Source organism: Pongo abelii, chromosome 4, assembly GCF_028885655.2.
Source record: "Pongo abelii isolate AG06213 chromosome 4, NHGRI_mPonAbe1-v2.0_pri, whole genome shotgun sequence".
Classification (NCBI taxonomy): Eukaryota; Metazoa; Chordata; class Mammalia; order Primates; family Hominidae; genus Pongo; species Pongo abelii.
In genome coordinates, this window is record NC_071989.2 from 105,753,769 (window position 1) to 105,769,913 (window position 16,145).

The following is a 16,145-nucleotide window of genomic DNA, read 5'->3' on the forward strand; positions in this document are numbered from 1 at the left end:
TGTATCATTTATAGTAAAGCATCTTTATGCCAAGGCTCAGATGTCACTAAATAGTGATCCTCTTTTTTGTTTTAAAGACAGGGTCTCACACTGTTGCTCAGGCTGGTCTTAAACTCCTGGCCTCAAGCAATCCTCCAACTTGTCTCCCAAAGTACTGAAATTACAGTCTAAGCCACCATGCCTGGTCCCCCACCCACCTTTTTTAAACAGCATAACTAATTTCAGGAAGGCTTTAAAACTTTTGCAATTCATATGAGTTGTATTTTTTCTCAACATAATCAGATAGAAATGAAAAAGAAAAATGTCAAACTTTTTCACTTCCTCAGTTCACAATTCTCCCTTTTTTCTACAATTATTTATTTTTAAAAATGATAAAATTTATTAGCTTAGCTGTTAATTTAAGAAACACATTAAGAACCAAAAATAATGTATTTATATAACCTTATGTTTCCTCAGGAATAAGTCAATACTGAAAAACTTATCTACAGAATTTTGAAGTTTTACCCCTTGGTCCCAATATTCATCATTTCACATGGTACCTTAAATATGCTTTTGAGCACATGAATTCATTCATAAAAGAATGTTCAGTTTTCAACTTTTATTCCACCTTTTTTTATTTCATTACCTAAGAAATAACTGTTTATTTTAATCTGCAGGGGATAGTACAGTACTAAGCATGCAGGCACCAAGCATGCAGACTATCTGATTCAAACCTCTGCTTCTTCACAAATTAACTACACATTCTTGGCATACGTATTTAATTCATCTATACATTTACTTTATAACCATATCTCATCCAATTCATAATATAGTTGCTAAGATCAAATAATTTTTTTAATAAAGTGAATACCATAGTGCCTTGTACAAAGAGCACAGTAATTACTGCCTTAACCTTATATCTCATATATGAAGAACAGATCAACATAAAACTAGACCAACATTAAAAATACCTTTTTAAACATTTTATTGTATACTGTACCTATGTTTCATATGCAAATATATATTAACAGAAACTGTCATATAACACATCTTTGTACATTACAAGTTATTGTGAACAACTGGCCAGGTAACAAGCATTATTTTTAATGACATCTGCATTCCAATATTTTTTAAAATTTATCTTTGAACATTGAAGTTGTTTCAACGTATAATTAAATACTTCTAAATATAACCTAACTTTTAAAAATGTATGATAAACACAATATCATCCATTTGTGGACATAAGATGAATATACATTTTGAAACAATTAATGGGCTTATAGAAAAACAGAGAAAGTCCTGTTTATTCTTATTCATACTACTCACCAAAAAGACTTTTGTTTTGCCTTCAGTGTTTCCTACTACAAACCCTAGGATGAATGTTGATGAAGGCAGTCAATTCTTCATCCATTCTAGGACCTGATATTTCAGTAATTACATTAAAGAAAAGCATCAGCAATACTAAATAACCTTGATTATACTGAATGCGAGACGAATGATTAAAAGCCTGGATGAGGCATTAATTTTCTACCTAATTGTTGTATAATTTCAAATGACTATCCTATTTATTTCCCCCTCTGGGTAAAGTTATTTTGTATGAAATAAAAATTAATTACATTGGAATAATTGGCAAAGATCATGGATAGAAACACTGTTACTCAGCAAGGGACCTAGCTGAACAGCCTTGTCAAAGTAGGTTAGGAAATTTCTGATGACTATAGCCAGTGTGGCCACATTTTTAAAGATAGCAATCCATTATCACTTCTCTTCTGCCACCTGAAAAAAGAAGTCAGCCCTCAGAATCTTTCTCCTGGGGTGACATGGCACTGCTCAGAAAGCAATGAAACTTTTTCCTAAAATATGAATGATCAGATGACAAACTCTAAACCCAAATCTTGCTGTTTTGTTCCTCATCCATTGTGTATCTAAGGATATAGAAAACTTAAATAATTTTTATTCTCCTATATTTGAATTTAATTTTATTTTGATTATGTGAGTAGTAAAAACAAAATCAGCTGCAATTATATTCTAAATGATGTAATATGCCCGATGGATGCCAAAAAGGGGTGTATGGTATATATATCATAGTTTTATATGTATATAGTGTTTTAGATAATAGTATTGATATATTATGTATATGTTTTATATATATATATAGTTACTCATAGGTATGTAGTTACATAGAGAGAAGATATAACACTTTTTTTGTTGGTATGCGAAAAGCCTATGAGTATAAGAACAGTTGTAAAAAAGACTCTTTGGTAAAGGGAAATTGGTGAGTCTCAGTTTGGTGATAGTTATCATTTATTTAAATCAGCAAAAATCTTAAAATTCATTGTGGTAAAATTACTCAATGGACTAAACTCAGAAGAGAATTTGCTTTCTTAGTGTAGAAATTCACTCAAAGAAGACTAGTTTTCTTTTAGTTCTTCTAGAAACAGGTTCTTAAAAATGAATTCATAGGATGACTTTCAATTCCTAATATACTTTTGCAGAACAAAAGCCTTATAAATAGGCTTTATTTTCAAAAAATATTGGAATATTTTCAGTTTATCAAATAAATTTAGTGATTATGGCAGAGACAGTCATTACTCATTGGCCACCCATATGCAATCCACATTTCCTGCATCGTTGGAACTAATATTGACCAATGGGTTGTGAGTGGAAATAACAAGTATGACTTGAAACAATTAAGAACCAGTGTGTGACTCTCCAACTTCCCTCTGCTTTGTCATAGAAACCAATGAGGCAATGGAGCAGCTACAAGATACTGTAGTTTCTGACAACTTGGGTCACTGAGTAGTTGTGTAGAAGAGGGATTTTCCCCAGTAATTCACATGGAATGTGTCCTTTGAGCAAGAAAGAAACTACTTGTTGCAATAAGTCACTGAGATTTCAGGATTATTCTATTACTGCAGCATAAACTGGGCTATCCAAATTAATCCAGTGAATTAAACTTAAAAAATATGATATGCAGATCAAGTTTCCTTGGTAGCAAATATGGTTTTAAAATGGAAAAACAAAGCAAATGGCCAAGAGCATCTTAATTCTTGGCAAAATGTGAACTCTGTTGAAGAAATTGATAGAATTGTCATCCCATTTCCAATAACTAAGCTGATGCATTTTTAGAGCCCCTATGAAATAAGTTTTCTCTATCTGAGAGGCTTTGCTGCTCTCAGAGCAATTGACTCATACAACCTATGTGGCACAGCAGACAAAAATATCTATGAGTCCAGGGTAAAGGTTTTCAAATAGCTCTGTATGACTATTCTGCTTTTCTACTCTCTTTCTCAAGTGGAAAGTATTAATGCTTATCTCATATATGTTCATATGTTGTTAGGATTGCTTAAATAAAATGTTTTAGTTATGACTTCTGACCACCCCACAGAGGGAAAAAAACAGCCTAAAAATGTACTATGTGTATGTAAGAAATTATATTTTTTCATTGCCTGTACATACAGCACTGACACATGGATATACATACATATAGGACACTAGAATGTGAAGGCATATGGTGAATATTTAAGAAACTAAGACCTAGCATTTATGGAATTCTCATATGAGTATCTGGGAAAATTGGTCTTATCCTACTGTAATGGAAGGGAAGAATGAAGACATACCTGTAAGGTATTTATCAATCATCCCAATTCTAACAGGTCATTGAATGCTAAGGGTAGAAACAAATGACTTTTCTAGTGTCATTATGAAATGTGATCTAAATTTAGTTTTCCAAACTTATTTGCTATTTTTGCTTCTCATAATTCATTCTTCAATCTGAAATAGATAGATAGATATAGATGATTAGATAGATAGATAGATAGATCCTATCTATCCTGTGTAGATCATATTCCTTAATCTCCCACTCAGCCGTAAGAGATCGCTCTTTGTTCCTCCATTGGTTATTTCTTTTCCTACTTTCAAGTTTGAGTGTTTTTATTTGTTTTTAAATGTATGACCAAAATGTCCACATGTTGGGAGTGTGTTTGTGGGTAAAGGTAAATTTCTGCATCTGATTTGCCCACCATCATGATTAAAAGTCACTGCCACTTCAGACCTTTTTTTTTTTTTTTTTTTTCGAGACAGGGTCTTGCTCTATTGCCCAAGCTGGAGTGCAGTGGTGGGATCTTGGCTCACTGCAACCTCTGCCTCCCAGGTTCAAGCAATTCTCCTGCCTCAGCCTCCCAAGTAGCTGGGATTACAGGTGTGCGCCACCATGCCTGGCTAAATTTTTTTATGTCTTTGGTAGAGACAGGGTTTCCCCACGTTGGCCAGGCTGGTCTCAAACTCCTGACCTCAAGTGATCTGTCCATCTTGGCCTTCCAAACTGCTGGGATTACAGGTGTGAGCCACCACACCCAGCCCACAATTTTTTTAATTGGACTTTGCTTGGGGCACTTATTAATTATCTCTCGCCTTATTAGATGGGTGGTTAACACTAGGTGTAGCCTCTAATTTTTCCTACTTGAATACACTTCTTGAGGTCAAGGGCTTTACCTTACCCATAATTATACCCTATGTAGTACTAAGTGCAATGCCTTATGTATAATGCCTAATAAATAATTGTTTAATTGGATTTTTCTAGGCATTTACAATATAGTCTCCAATGGTGGTCTGGTATTGTATTTATTTTATTAGAAATAATTAAAAACAAAGTTAAATAAAGCACTAATTTTTTTTAGAAAAGAAATGGATTCAACGTAAAAGAAATTCCACACTAAAGGTGATTTTAAAAATGTTTGAACAGTAAAGGCTAAAAAAAATTCCAATTTGCTTTTGTTTGTTGGTTGGTAACTTTATTGTTACAGAACAAGAAAAGCTGATTATGGCTTTGGAACTTTAATACACCAGAAGAGATATAAGTCTGAGTGTTGATAATAGAAAATATCCTGTGGTCTGACATTAAAATAATTTAAAATTTTAAGAGAGTGTAATTGCTACCTTTTTAAACTTCTTTTTAAAATTTTGAGTAGTGAAACCTTTTAAGAAAATAAAACCATATGCAGAAGATTAATAAACACCATAGATACAAGCAGAATTCCCCTGGTCAAGACAAAAGCACCCCCCTCTTGATTTCCTCCTTGTGTCCCCTGGCAACACCCTAAGGACCTCTTCTGAACCCTACGGCTCAAACCACTGTTCTTTACAGTGCTTATGATCAGTATACCCCCTAAGTACCCTAAGTAACATAATGTTTATGGTGTCATGTGGTGGGCTGAATAATCATCTTCCAAAATTACGCCCTAATTCCTGGAACCTGTGAATATTTTTACTTCACATGGCAAGAGGGACTTTCCAGGTATGATTAAGCTAAGAATCTCCAGATAAATTATCCTGAATCATCCAAGTGAGAATCCTATTTAGTGGAGTGATCCAGGAAGGAAATGTGATGATGGAACCAGAGGTTGAGGTAATACAGTTGCTGGCTTTGAAGTTTGAAGGGGGCCATGAATAAAGTTGTGACAAAGCCTTTAGAAGCTAGAAAAGGCAGGTGGTCCATTAGAGTGTCTAGAAGAAACACTGCCCTGCTGACACCTTGATTTTTAGCCTTGTAAAATTGATTTTAGAGCTTTGATCTCTAGAACTGAAAGGAATGCATTTTATTGTTTTATGCCACTAAATTCATAGCCATTCATTACAGTAGCAGTAGAAAATTAATACAAGTAGTAAGCTAACAACAGGCGAATGGGCATGTCCTGGATTATGGTTATTTGAATTAATCAACAAGGTTTCCCATATTAGTCACATGCCAATTGTTTATTTCCCTTATAGCATAAAAATAATTTATAATTTCTATGGTTGCACCAGAATTTTAAACTATGAATAACATGAGGCAAATTTTTATAGAATTTAATAATTGTGTGTCCTCTCATTGCTTTTGAAGTGTTTTCACTTTGTTTCATCTTCCACACACACACACACAAGCTCTCAGGGACCATTATTCCATTTTACCTATATCAAAAGTTTAATATTAAACATAGGCGGTAACAAATAATTTAATTCAACAAACTTATAATACTTCAGGTTCCTCTATGATGCTATCAGGCAATAATAAAATTTGCAATAGAAAATCATCAATGCAGAGAGCACACTATCTGTTATCTCAATTTTGAAAAGCTCCAATATATTCAGAAATTCTTTCTTAAAACTTGAACACCTTGAACACTGGCAGGGTGCGGTGGCTCACACCTGTAATCCCAGCACTTTCAGAGGCCAAGGCGGGCGGATCACGAGGTCAGGAGATCGGGACCATCTTGGCTAACACGGTGAAACCCCGTCTCTACTAAAAATACAAAAAATTAGCCAGTCATGGTGGCGGGCGCCTGTAGTGCCAAGCTACTCGGAAGGCTGAGGCAGGAGAATGGCGTGAACCCCAGAGGCGGAGCTTGCAGTGAGCCGAGATCGCGCCACTGCACCCCAGCCTGGGCAACAGAGCGAGACTCAGTCACAAAACAAAACAAAAAACGAAACTTGAACACCTCGGTACCAGATTTATCTTATGACGTCACATAGCAGATAGCTAATGACTTACCTAAATAAGGTCATCTAAGGACAACAAGTCCGCCATCTCTTCCGTTCATTGCCCTCTTATTTCCAGCTTAAATCCTAATGATAACTACGGTTTTTGAGATTTCTCCCCTTTTCACCATTCCAAATAATAATCATAATCATGATCAAAATCTTGTCATCATATTAACTGATTCTGCCACCTTTTGGCATCATTATCATCATGCGGGCAGGAGACACCCTGAGAAGAATTGGTTGGTTTCAGAATTTAGTTAATATTGGATAGTATCTTCCTCTCACTGCTTTCTTTTTGTTCCTTTTCATCTAAATTTTATTTTTGACAGAAATGACAGCAGCAGAATATGATCTGATGAATTCTGGTCTCTTTTTTCACACATCATTTTATAATTGACTCTTGTATCTTGTTTGGTCTTATTATTGGATTTAAAATACTTGAAAATCATAGCAAGTAAACAAGCAAATAAAAATTTGGGCCAAATGAAACTAAAACGAACAAACAGAAACACCACCAACAATAACACCATGACATTTTCTGGTCTGCTTTGCTTTTGTTTTATGATAATGAACCAATTCTTAATTCTAAGAAATGCGATGGTAGCCTTCTGAGCCCCTCATGTTGATTCATCCTTATGAGATGAGAAAAGTAGAGGGTGTTTCTTTCACTTTATAAAGTCATGAGTCTGATAATTGATAGAGATTGGTGTCATTCTTTAAGTCCAAATCTAGTGCTCCTTCTTCCCTGATATTTTTCTTGGTGGCAAACCAAACTATGACACCTGAAAATTCAGCATGGGATTCCATAGGAGGCCATTTTGGGTTAAATAGTTGTATTATACAAAAACTACATTTCTGATGATAAATTTCAACTATTATGAATTGTTACTAAATTTAACCAATTTGCTCATTATTCTGACTAATTTAGCTTCAAACTTGGAGAAGTAAAGCATGACTGACTGAGTGCATGCTTCAGTCTGGTAGGGTTTCTTTAGGAAACTCGAAAATGATCAGAGATGTTAATTGCTTTGCTGCTGGCTTTACTCCCTCTTTCAGAGAATCTTGTCTGTAACGTATTCTGCTAATCTCATTCTATGCACAAGCAAGAGCTGCTTCCTTTCCATTTGTTTTTTAAATATGCCAGTGTTGATTTAATTTATTTCCCTGTGTTGTTCAGCTTGGGTTTTCTACTTCTTTTCCATGACAAATAGGAACATTTAACAAATACAGAGATAGAAATAAAATTCAAGTTTCTTATATTTCTTTGTATATTTTTTCTTTTCTATTAGGAAAACACTACTTTGTACTTACATGTCTATTACATTCCAACAGATTTTTTGATCAACAAATTATGCAGATGGAATGAGTGTTCTTTTATAATTTGGTTTAAGAGTTCCCTGCTTCTTAAAGGGTAAATGCCTTTTCCCTTCATATTTGAAAGCATTTAAATTGAAAGAAACTATTACTGGTTATGTTATTTATATCTAGTCATTATATTTATATATCATATATTTTTACATACTATTTTTCTGTAGCCTCTACCGACAATATAGAGGCATTTATTCTTATAGGAAACAGGCAAATTGCATAAACCTTCTGGGCTTCAGTTTCTTCATTTTTATATTAATTCAGCAGTGATTGGTTAAGCCCCTTTCCTATGTGCTGTTAGAGATTGGAGAATTGAGGGTAAATAATCACAGCCACCATGAGATGCTTACATTCTAATTGGAGATGGGGTGAGGAAGGAGTGAGAGCAGGTGGGTAAAAGAGATACGGGTACATGTAAGCCTAAGTTCTAAAGGATGAGTAAGAATTAAGCAAGTGAAAAAGGCATGGAGATGGGAGCAGACAGGGAAGTCCAGGCAAAGCCGATAGTTTAACTACAGTCATGAAGGAAAGCAAGAGTCCTACATGAAGGGCAGCTCAAGTAAGGAGGAATTACCAGATCAAAAAATATAAGGCAGAGAATGGATGGAAATGAGATTACAGTGGGATGGAAATAAGATAACAGAGAGTCAGCATACCTTGTTAAGTAGTTTGTAATTCATATGTAGATGATATAAGGGAACTGTCCAAACATTTAAAGCATGGAAATAATGGGGTTATTTTTGAGATTAACATAGATTACTCTAAAATTTATGCAGTGAATGGATTTGAGAAGTCTAACAACATTGATACTCAATTTCAAATATTCCATTGTCCCCATGAATTCTTTTTGTTCATGAGACAACATGAACTATTTATTGTGATTTAGTAAATATGGTATTGCTTTGCTCTGTAAAATGAGGACAATAATATTTGTATGACATCACCAAAGGAAAAGAGACTGTACCTTACCACTTTAAAGTTCTAATGCAGCATATGCATTTAATGGAGAGTCACTAACTTTCTAACATCTTAAATAAATACTTATTTTTGGTATCTATGACATGTTAGATATTGTGTTAAAGTGCTTACATCTACGTACTAATTTAATTTGGATAATAACCCAACATAGAGATGTGGTATAATTACAGCTCACTATAATTATATGTGCTGACTATGTGCTATGTGTGCTATAATACCTTATTTTAGTCTCATAGCAGCCCTGATAAGGAGTTGTGGTTATTCCCCATTATAAAAATGGTAAAACTGGTTCATAGAGCTTTATTTAAAGTTTTATAAGTAGTAATTAATTATGGGGATAAAATTAAAGCTAGCACTGTGTGCCTTTACTGTGTGCCTAGCACTTTGGTCTAGAATGTGCCTTTAAAGCCTATTGGTATAGAATGGGTCCATAGCACACTGTGTGGTACTGTCCTTTTGGAGGAAAACGAGAATTCGAGTCCCATAATGTAACCAGGGATTCACAGCAGTGGCAGAGCCAATCCAACCCACTTCTCTGATTTCAGGTACAGTGTCCTTTCCATTGCACTAGAGCTGTCTTCCTACTTTATCCATAGGCTGCACTCAGAAAACCAATGCTCCTCACGACCAGCCTCGGACTTTGTGGCTCTAATTGTCTTCTGGACTGTGAAGCATTGCTTAGGCCTGAATATGTATGCCGTGGGCGCTCACACACACACACATCACATGATCAACAAATGATCACCTGTTTTCTGGGTTGTGTTTCAAAATATCTTGATTGTATTTTGTTGGTATCTATTTTTTAAAAATGGTAGTGGAATTTGATTTACCAGGCTACATAACTAACCAGAGTGCATCACTCCTCAATCATTTATTACACGTTTATCTCAAACTACAGGAGAGGTTTTTTTTTTTCTTAAAAAAAGAATATTTTAGATCACTCATTTCCAGTCTTATGTTCTACAAAGGATCTAAATTTTTTCAAATTTGGGGAAAAGATTGAAGCTACAGTTTATATAGCCCAATTATTTTTTTCAGTATGTCAGCTCTATAGATGTTAAAAAGTAAATAACAGCCATTTCAATTCCAATCATGAAAAATATCTCTTCATCTATTTATTTACTCATTATATACACAAATCACTCAATTGTCTGTCATCAAATCAATTCCACTGGAATCTTGTTTCTCTCTCTCTCAGCTTTCATTGCTGATCTTTGAGCTTCAAATTGTAATTATTGCATAGATGATAGGAAGAACAAGCTTTCTTGAGAGAGAAAATGATATCTAAATCCTAAAATCCTTAGGAGCTTCCAACCTCCAACATAAAATAAAATGCTTCCACTTTTTCCTCTTTAAACTTTATGTATTTTTTTGTTTTATTTGTAATAGTTTATACCTTCACTTGGTTCAAAAACCAAAATAATATATAACAAGGCAAACATTGAGAAGTCTTGTTTCTGTTCCTTTCTCCTGTAGGTAGCTATTTTTATTTTTTTGGTATAATTTTAGGCATATTTGAGCACACATAAATACACACTTTTCTGCCCTTATCTGTTCTTTCATAAAAGAAAGCACAGTATATAAAACTTACTTTTTTTTTCTTTTAACGATGGTATTTTTTTCCTATTATTCTTGTAACAAGTGTCCATAAACTTAGCGGCTTGAACAACATGAATTACTTCACACTTCTGGAGGTAAGAAGTCAAAAATCAGTTTTACAAGGCTAAAATCAAGGTTTGCAGAGATGGTTCTTTCCGGGGGCTCCAAGGAAGAATATATTTATTGGCTTTGCAAATTCTAGAGGCTCCTTTGGCATTCCTTGGCCAGTAGCCAAACAACTCCAATATTTGTTTCCATCTTCCCATTGTTTTCTCTTATGCCCTCAAAACTCCCTTCAGCTCCTTGTTACGGAAACAATTTGAGATTACATTTAGGGCCCACCTAGATAATCCAGGATAACCTCCTCATCTCAAGAGCTTGAATTTAATCACATTTACAAAGTCCCTTTTGTCACTTAAGGCAAGACTCAGGTTCTGAAGATTAGGATGTGGATATCTTGGTGGGAGGTGTTATTGTTCGTCATGACACAGCAACATGTCCTAAATATCAATCCATGTCAGTTATTAGGTAGGCAGCTTTTTTACTTTCTTTTTATAGTTTTATAGTATTTCATGTAGAGCTTTAACAGGGTTTATTTAACTAACTTCCTAATCATGGATAATTTTTGCTTTTACAGATAACGCTGCAATGAGCAACCTTATGAAAATAATATTCTGGACATGCACAGATATACAATATATTACATATACATATAAAACCATTAAATAATATATGAAGGATATATTATTAAATATTAACTTTAATATTTATTAAACATTAACAGTAAAATTGTATTAAATGCATATATGTTTATGAATGGACTTGTATAATTAGTTTATGTTACTTGTTAGAATGATATAGTATTCAACATTAATTCTGTTTTTCTTTTTACAGGTGTGAAGTTTAAGAAATCTTGTTCACACAAATAGGTAAGAATTAAAACGGTTATAGCAATATCTCTCAATTCTCTAAATTATTTTGTAATCACGCATACAAAGCAACATAGTGATCTATCACTAAAAACTAATGACTTATCAACTGACAGCTTAATTATGTGCTCCTGTAATTTTTGTTATATGCAAATAGTTGGAAAACACTGAATCACAAAATATCATTTCTTTCCCATTCATCAGAATCATTCACCTTTTCAAAATCAAAAGTAGTATTTTGAAAATCATTGCTACATTTTGGCTGTTCTGGGGTTTTTACCTCCTAGAGTAATGAAAGGTGGTAAAATCTAGGAGGCATGAAATAAGACGTAAATTGAGGAAGAAAACTTAAAAGTTAGGAAAAGAGGCAGAACTCAACTACACATTCCTTCTTCAGCAGATCAATTTTGCTTCTGTGCACTAAGAGAGTTGAAGATCTGAAAATCGATTCCTTTGAAACATCACTTTTTGTGTACTCTTGGGGAAGAATGAACCCCCCAGGGTATTCATACCTTACCAGTATAAAGAATGAAGATATTCACTATTTCAGATGATATTCTCAGACACCAAAGGTTATACTTTTACTTCCTTCTTAATGGCATACATAAATTTTGGAAGCACTGCATTACAGTAAAGGGTCTCTGAAATAATCTTTCTTCAAGAGCAAAGATTGTCTCGTCTACTTAATTAAATTCTCCAGAATAACTCCTGGTGCTTTCCAAATATATGTAAGTAATAAAAGCTTGTGGAATGGGTGAGTGAAAGTTATGGAGAATAAATGTGATGCATAAACACCTAGTTCAAATTTGGTCAGCTTTCTGTTCATCTGCCAGTTTCTTCTAAGGGCGTCAGAACCTTGGCCTTAATAGGCAGTTCAGCAGCCATTTGAGATCTGTAGCAGGGAAGTAAGTGAGACTGTTCCTGCTGGTTTTGATGTCTGGCTGGGGCTCCAAAGCAGAGCACAGTGGGTGTTAAATGCCCACACATTCTAGAAAGGTGCTAGACCATCTAAGCAGAATTTGTTGGAAGGTGGCCCAAATTGGTTCCAAACATCTACCCTATCACCACCTCCAGCCTATACATAAAAGGAGGCTAGTAAATTAATGGGTGAGAACTGACGAATGAAGATTTCCTTAAGAAAAATTTTGGAGTGTTATTTTTTTTTCCTCTCCCATTTCTTGGAGGGGGCGGGGGGGGGGTGGGCCGCAGAGAATGTGCTCCTCTTCAACTTAAGTCAAATAAATAGGACTCCAAGAGAATCATCCGAAGGGTGGGGAGGTATAAACACTCATGCCTGACTCTCACTGTAAAAGAAATAGCTCAAAGCTGTCTGGTGTTAGCTGAGAAGCAGAACAAAGAGAGAGGGCTCCATAGGGGATGGCTTTTATTTCCAGTGCTTGCTGGAAAGAGATATGAGTTTTTCCTTAGATTAAGAGGTTGTTGAGTAATACAGGCAAGCTGGAGCCCGGATGGCGTGACTCCAGATCTGTGTGGGACATTTGCAAGAAGAGAGCAGCCGCAGAGGAGAATGTGGGAGATATTTGAAGAACTTTCAAGAGAGAATATTGATATTTAGGCACCGGCCTTCCAGAGAGCTACAGTTTCCACTTGAAAACAGTACCACTTGATCATGGTGGATAAGCTTTTCGATGTGCTGCTGGATTCGGTTTGCCAGTATTTTACTGAGGATTTTTACATCAATGTTCATCAAGGGTATTGGTCTAAAATTCTCTTTTTTGGTTGTGTCTCTGCCCAGCTTTGGTATCAGGATGATGCTGGCCTCATAAAATGAGTTAGGGAGGATTCCCTCTTTTTCTATTGATTGGAATAGTTTCAGAAGGAATGGTACCAGTTCCTCCTTGTACCTCTGGTAGAATTCGGCTGTGAATCCATCTGGTCCTGGACTCTTTTTGGTTGGTAAGCTATTGATTATTGCCACAATTTCAGAGCCTGTTATTGGTCTATTCAGAGATTCAACTTCTTCCTGGTTTAGTCTTGGGAGAGTGTATGTGTCAAGGAATTTATCCATTTCTTCTAGATTTTCTAGTTTATTTGTGTAGAGGTGTTTGTAGTATTCTCTAATGGTAGTTTGTATTTCTGTGGGATCAGTGGTGATATCCCCTTTATCATTTTTTATTGCGTCTATTTGATTCTTCTTTTTTTCTTTATTAGTCTTGCTAGCAGCCTATCAATTTTGTTGATCCTTTCAAAAAACCAGCTCCTGGATTCATTAATTTTTTGAAGGGTTTTTTTTTGTCTCTATTTCCTTCAGTTCTGCTCTGATTTTAGTTATTTCTTGCCTTCTGCTAGCTTTTGAATGTGTTTGCTCTTGCTTTTCTAGTTCTTTTAATTGTGATGTTAGGGTGTCAATTTTGGATCTTTCCTGCTTTCTCTTGTGGGCATTTAGTGCTATAAATTTCCCTCGACACACTGCTTTGAATGTGTCCCAGAGATTCTGGTATGTTGTGTCTTTGTTCTCATTGGTTTCAAAGAACATCTTTATTTCTGCCTTCATTTCGTTATGTACCCAGTAGTCATTCAGGAGCAGGTTGTTCAGTTTCCATGTAGTTGAGCGGTTTTGAGTGAGTTTTGTAATCCTGAGTTCTAGTTTGATTGCACTGTGGTCTGAGAGACAGTTTGTTATAATTTCTGTTCTTTTACATTTGCTGAGGAAAGCTTTACTTCCAACTATGTGGTCAATTTTGGAATAGGTGTGGTGTGGTGCTGAAAAGAATGTATATTCTGTTGATTTGAGGTGGAGAGTTCTGTAGATGTCTATTAGGTCCACTTGGTGCAGAGCTGAGTTCAATTCCTGGGTATCCTTGTTAACTCTCTGTCTCGTTGATCTGTCTAATGTTGACAGTGGGGTGTAAAAGTCTCCCATTATTATTGTGTGGGAGTCTAAGTCTCTTTGTAGGTCACTCAGGACTTGCTTTATGAATCTGGGTGCTCCTGTATTGGGTGCATACATATTGAGGATAGTTAGCTCTTCTTGTTGAATTTATCCCTTTACCATTATGTAATGGCCTTCTTTGTCTCTTTTGATCTTTGTTGGTTTAAAGTCTGTTTTATCAGAGACTAGGATTGCAATCCCTGCCTTTTTTTGTTTTCCATTTGCTTGGTAGATCTTCCTCCATCCTTTTATTTTGAGCCTATGTGTGTCTCTGCACATGAGATGGGTTTCCTGAATACAGCACACTGATGGGTCTTGACTCCTCATCCAATTTGCCAGTCTGTGTCTTTTAATTGGAGCATTTAGTCCATTTACATTTAAAGTTAATATTGGTATGTGTGAATTTGATCCTGTCATTATGATGTTAACCGGTTATTTTGCTCGTTAGTTGATGCAGTTTCTTCCCAGTCTTGATGGTCTTTACATTTTGGCATGATTTTGCAGCAGCTGGTACCGGTTGTGCCTTTCCATGTTTAGTGCTTCCTTCTGGAGCTCTTTTAGGGCTAGAAATACCATTTGACCCAGCCATCCCATTACTGGGTATATACCCAAAGGACTATAAATCATGCTGCTATAAAGACACATGCACACATATGTTTATTGCGGCACCATTCACAATAGCAAACACTTGGAACCAACCCAAATGTCCAACAATGATAGACTGGATTAAGAAAATGTGGCACATATACACCATGGAATACTAGGCAGCCATAAAAAATGATGAGTTCATGTCCTTTGTAGGGACATGGATGAAACTGGAAATCATCATTCTCAGTAAACTATTGCAAGGACAAAAAACCAAACACCGCATGTTCTCACTCATAGATGGGAATTGAACAATGAGAACACATGGATACGGGAAGGGGAACATCACACTCTGGGGACTTTTGTGGGTTGGGGGGAGGGGGGAGGGATAACATTAGGAGATATACCTAATGCTAAATGACGAGTTAATGGGTGCAGCACACCAACATGGCACATGTATACATATGTAACTAACCTGCACATTGTGCACATGTACCCTAAAACTTAAAGTATAATAATAATAAAAAAAAGAAAGAAAAAAAAAAACAGTACCAGTCAAGTAAGAACGTTCTCTCCTTTTACCTCCTCTTTTTCTCACCAACCTCCTTCCACCCTTGAAAATATAGGAATGATGACCTAGAAGCACCAGAGCAAATACAGGAGTGTTGGAACATGGAGAGTAAAAAGGCCCCCACTTCCCACTTTTCCTTTCAGGTTTTCTAGCAATGGCGTCTGAGGTGTGAGAGAAGTCTTGATTGGGTATGAGACTGGAATTATAGTATTAGATTTGACTGGATATTTAATACTTGAAAATGAGACTTTCTTAACAATGAAGGTGGCCAGAAAACATTCAGATCTAATATGATTTTCTGTTGGTGATGGGAGATCTAATAGCAAGGAATTGTGAGAAACTACAGTCATTTCCTGTTGATGTTCCATGTTTAACTCAAACTGGTTACATGACAATACCCAATATGTTCTTTTTTTAACCCAAGATTTCAAAATGATTTTTTGAGAGCTCATTCATATCCTCTAATGTGAACTTCTTTATAACCAACTTTAATGAACTATGCAGTAGAATCTGATGTGAGTATCAAAAGGAACAGAGAAGTTATACTTCAGTGTGGGAAGAGAGAGAGAATGTCAGCCTACTGCCTTAACTTGCTTGGCATTTTGAAGAAAATTGACAGAGCCCACCTCCAGATTTTATTGGGGTGGGGGAGAGAAGGGAAAATGGAAGATATATTTTAAACCACTTTTGGCAGGAAAAGTCATTTCCCTATTTAGAGTCTGGA

At 35.6% G+C, this 16,145-nt stretch overlaps 1 long non-coding RNA gene across 1 annotated transcript in view; it reads left to right on the forward strand.

Moving 5' to 3' along the window:
- Positions 1-11,372, forward strand: part of LOC112133515 (uncharacterized) — a 298,342-nt gene extending 286,970 nt beyond the window's left edge. Inside the window, exon 4 of the long non-coding RNA XR_008525393.2 lies at positions 11,338-11,372. This is a non-coding gene — a long non-coding RNA (uncharacterized LOC112133515). The remainder of the gene's footprint in view (positions 1-11,337) is intronic.
- Positions 11,373-16,145: the final 4,773 nt, after the last annotated feature.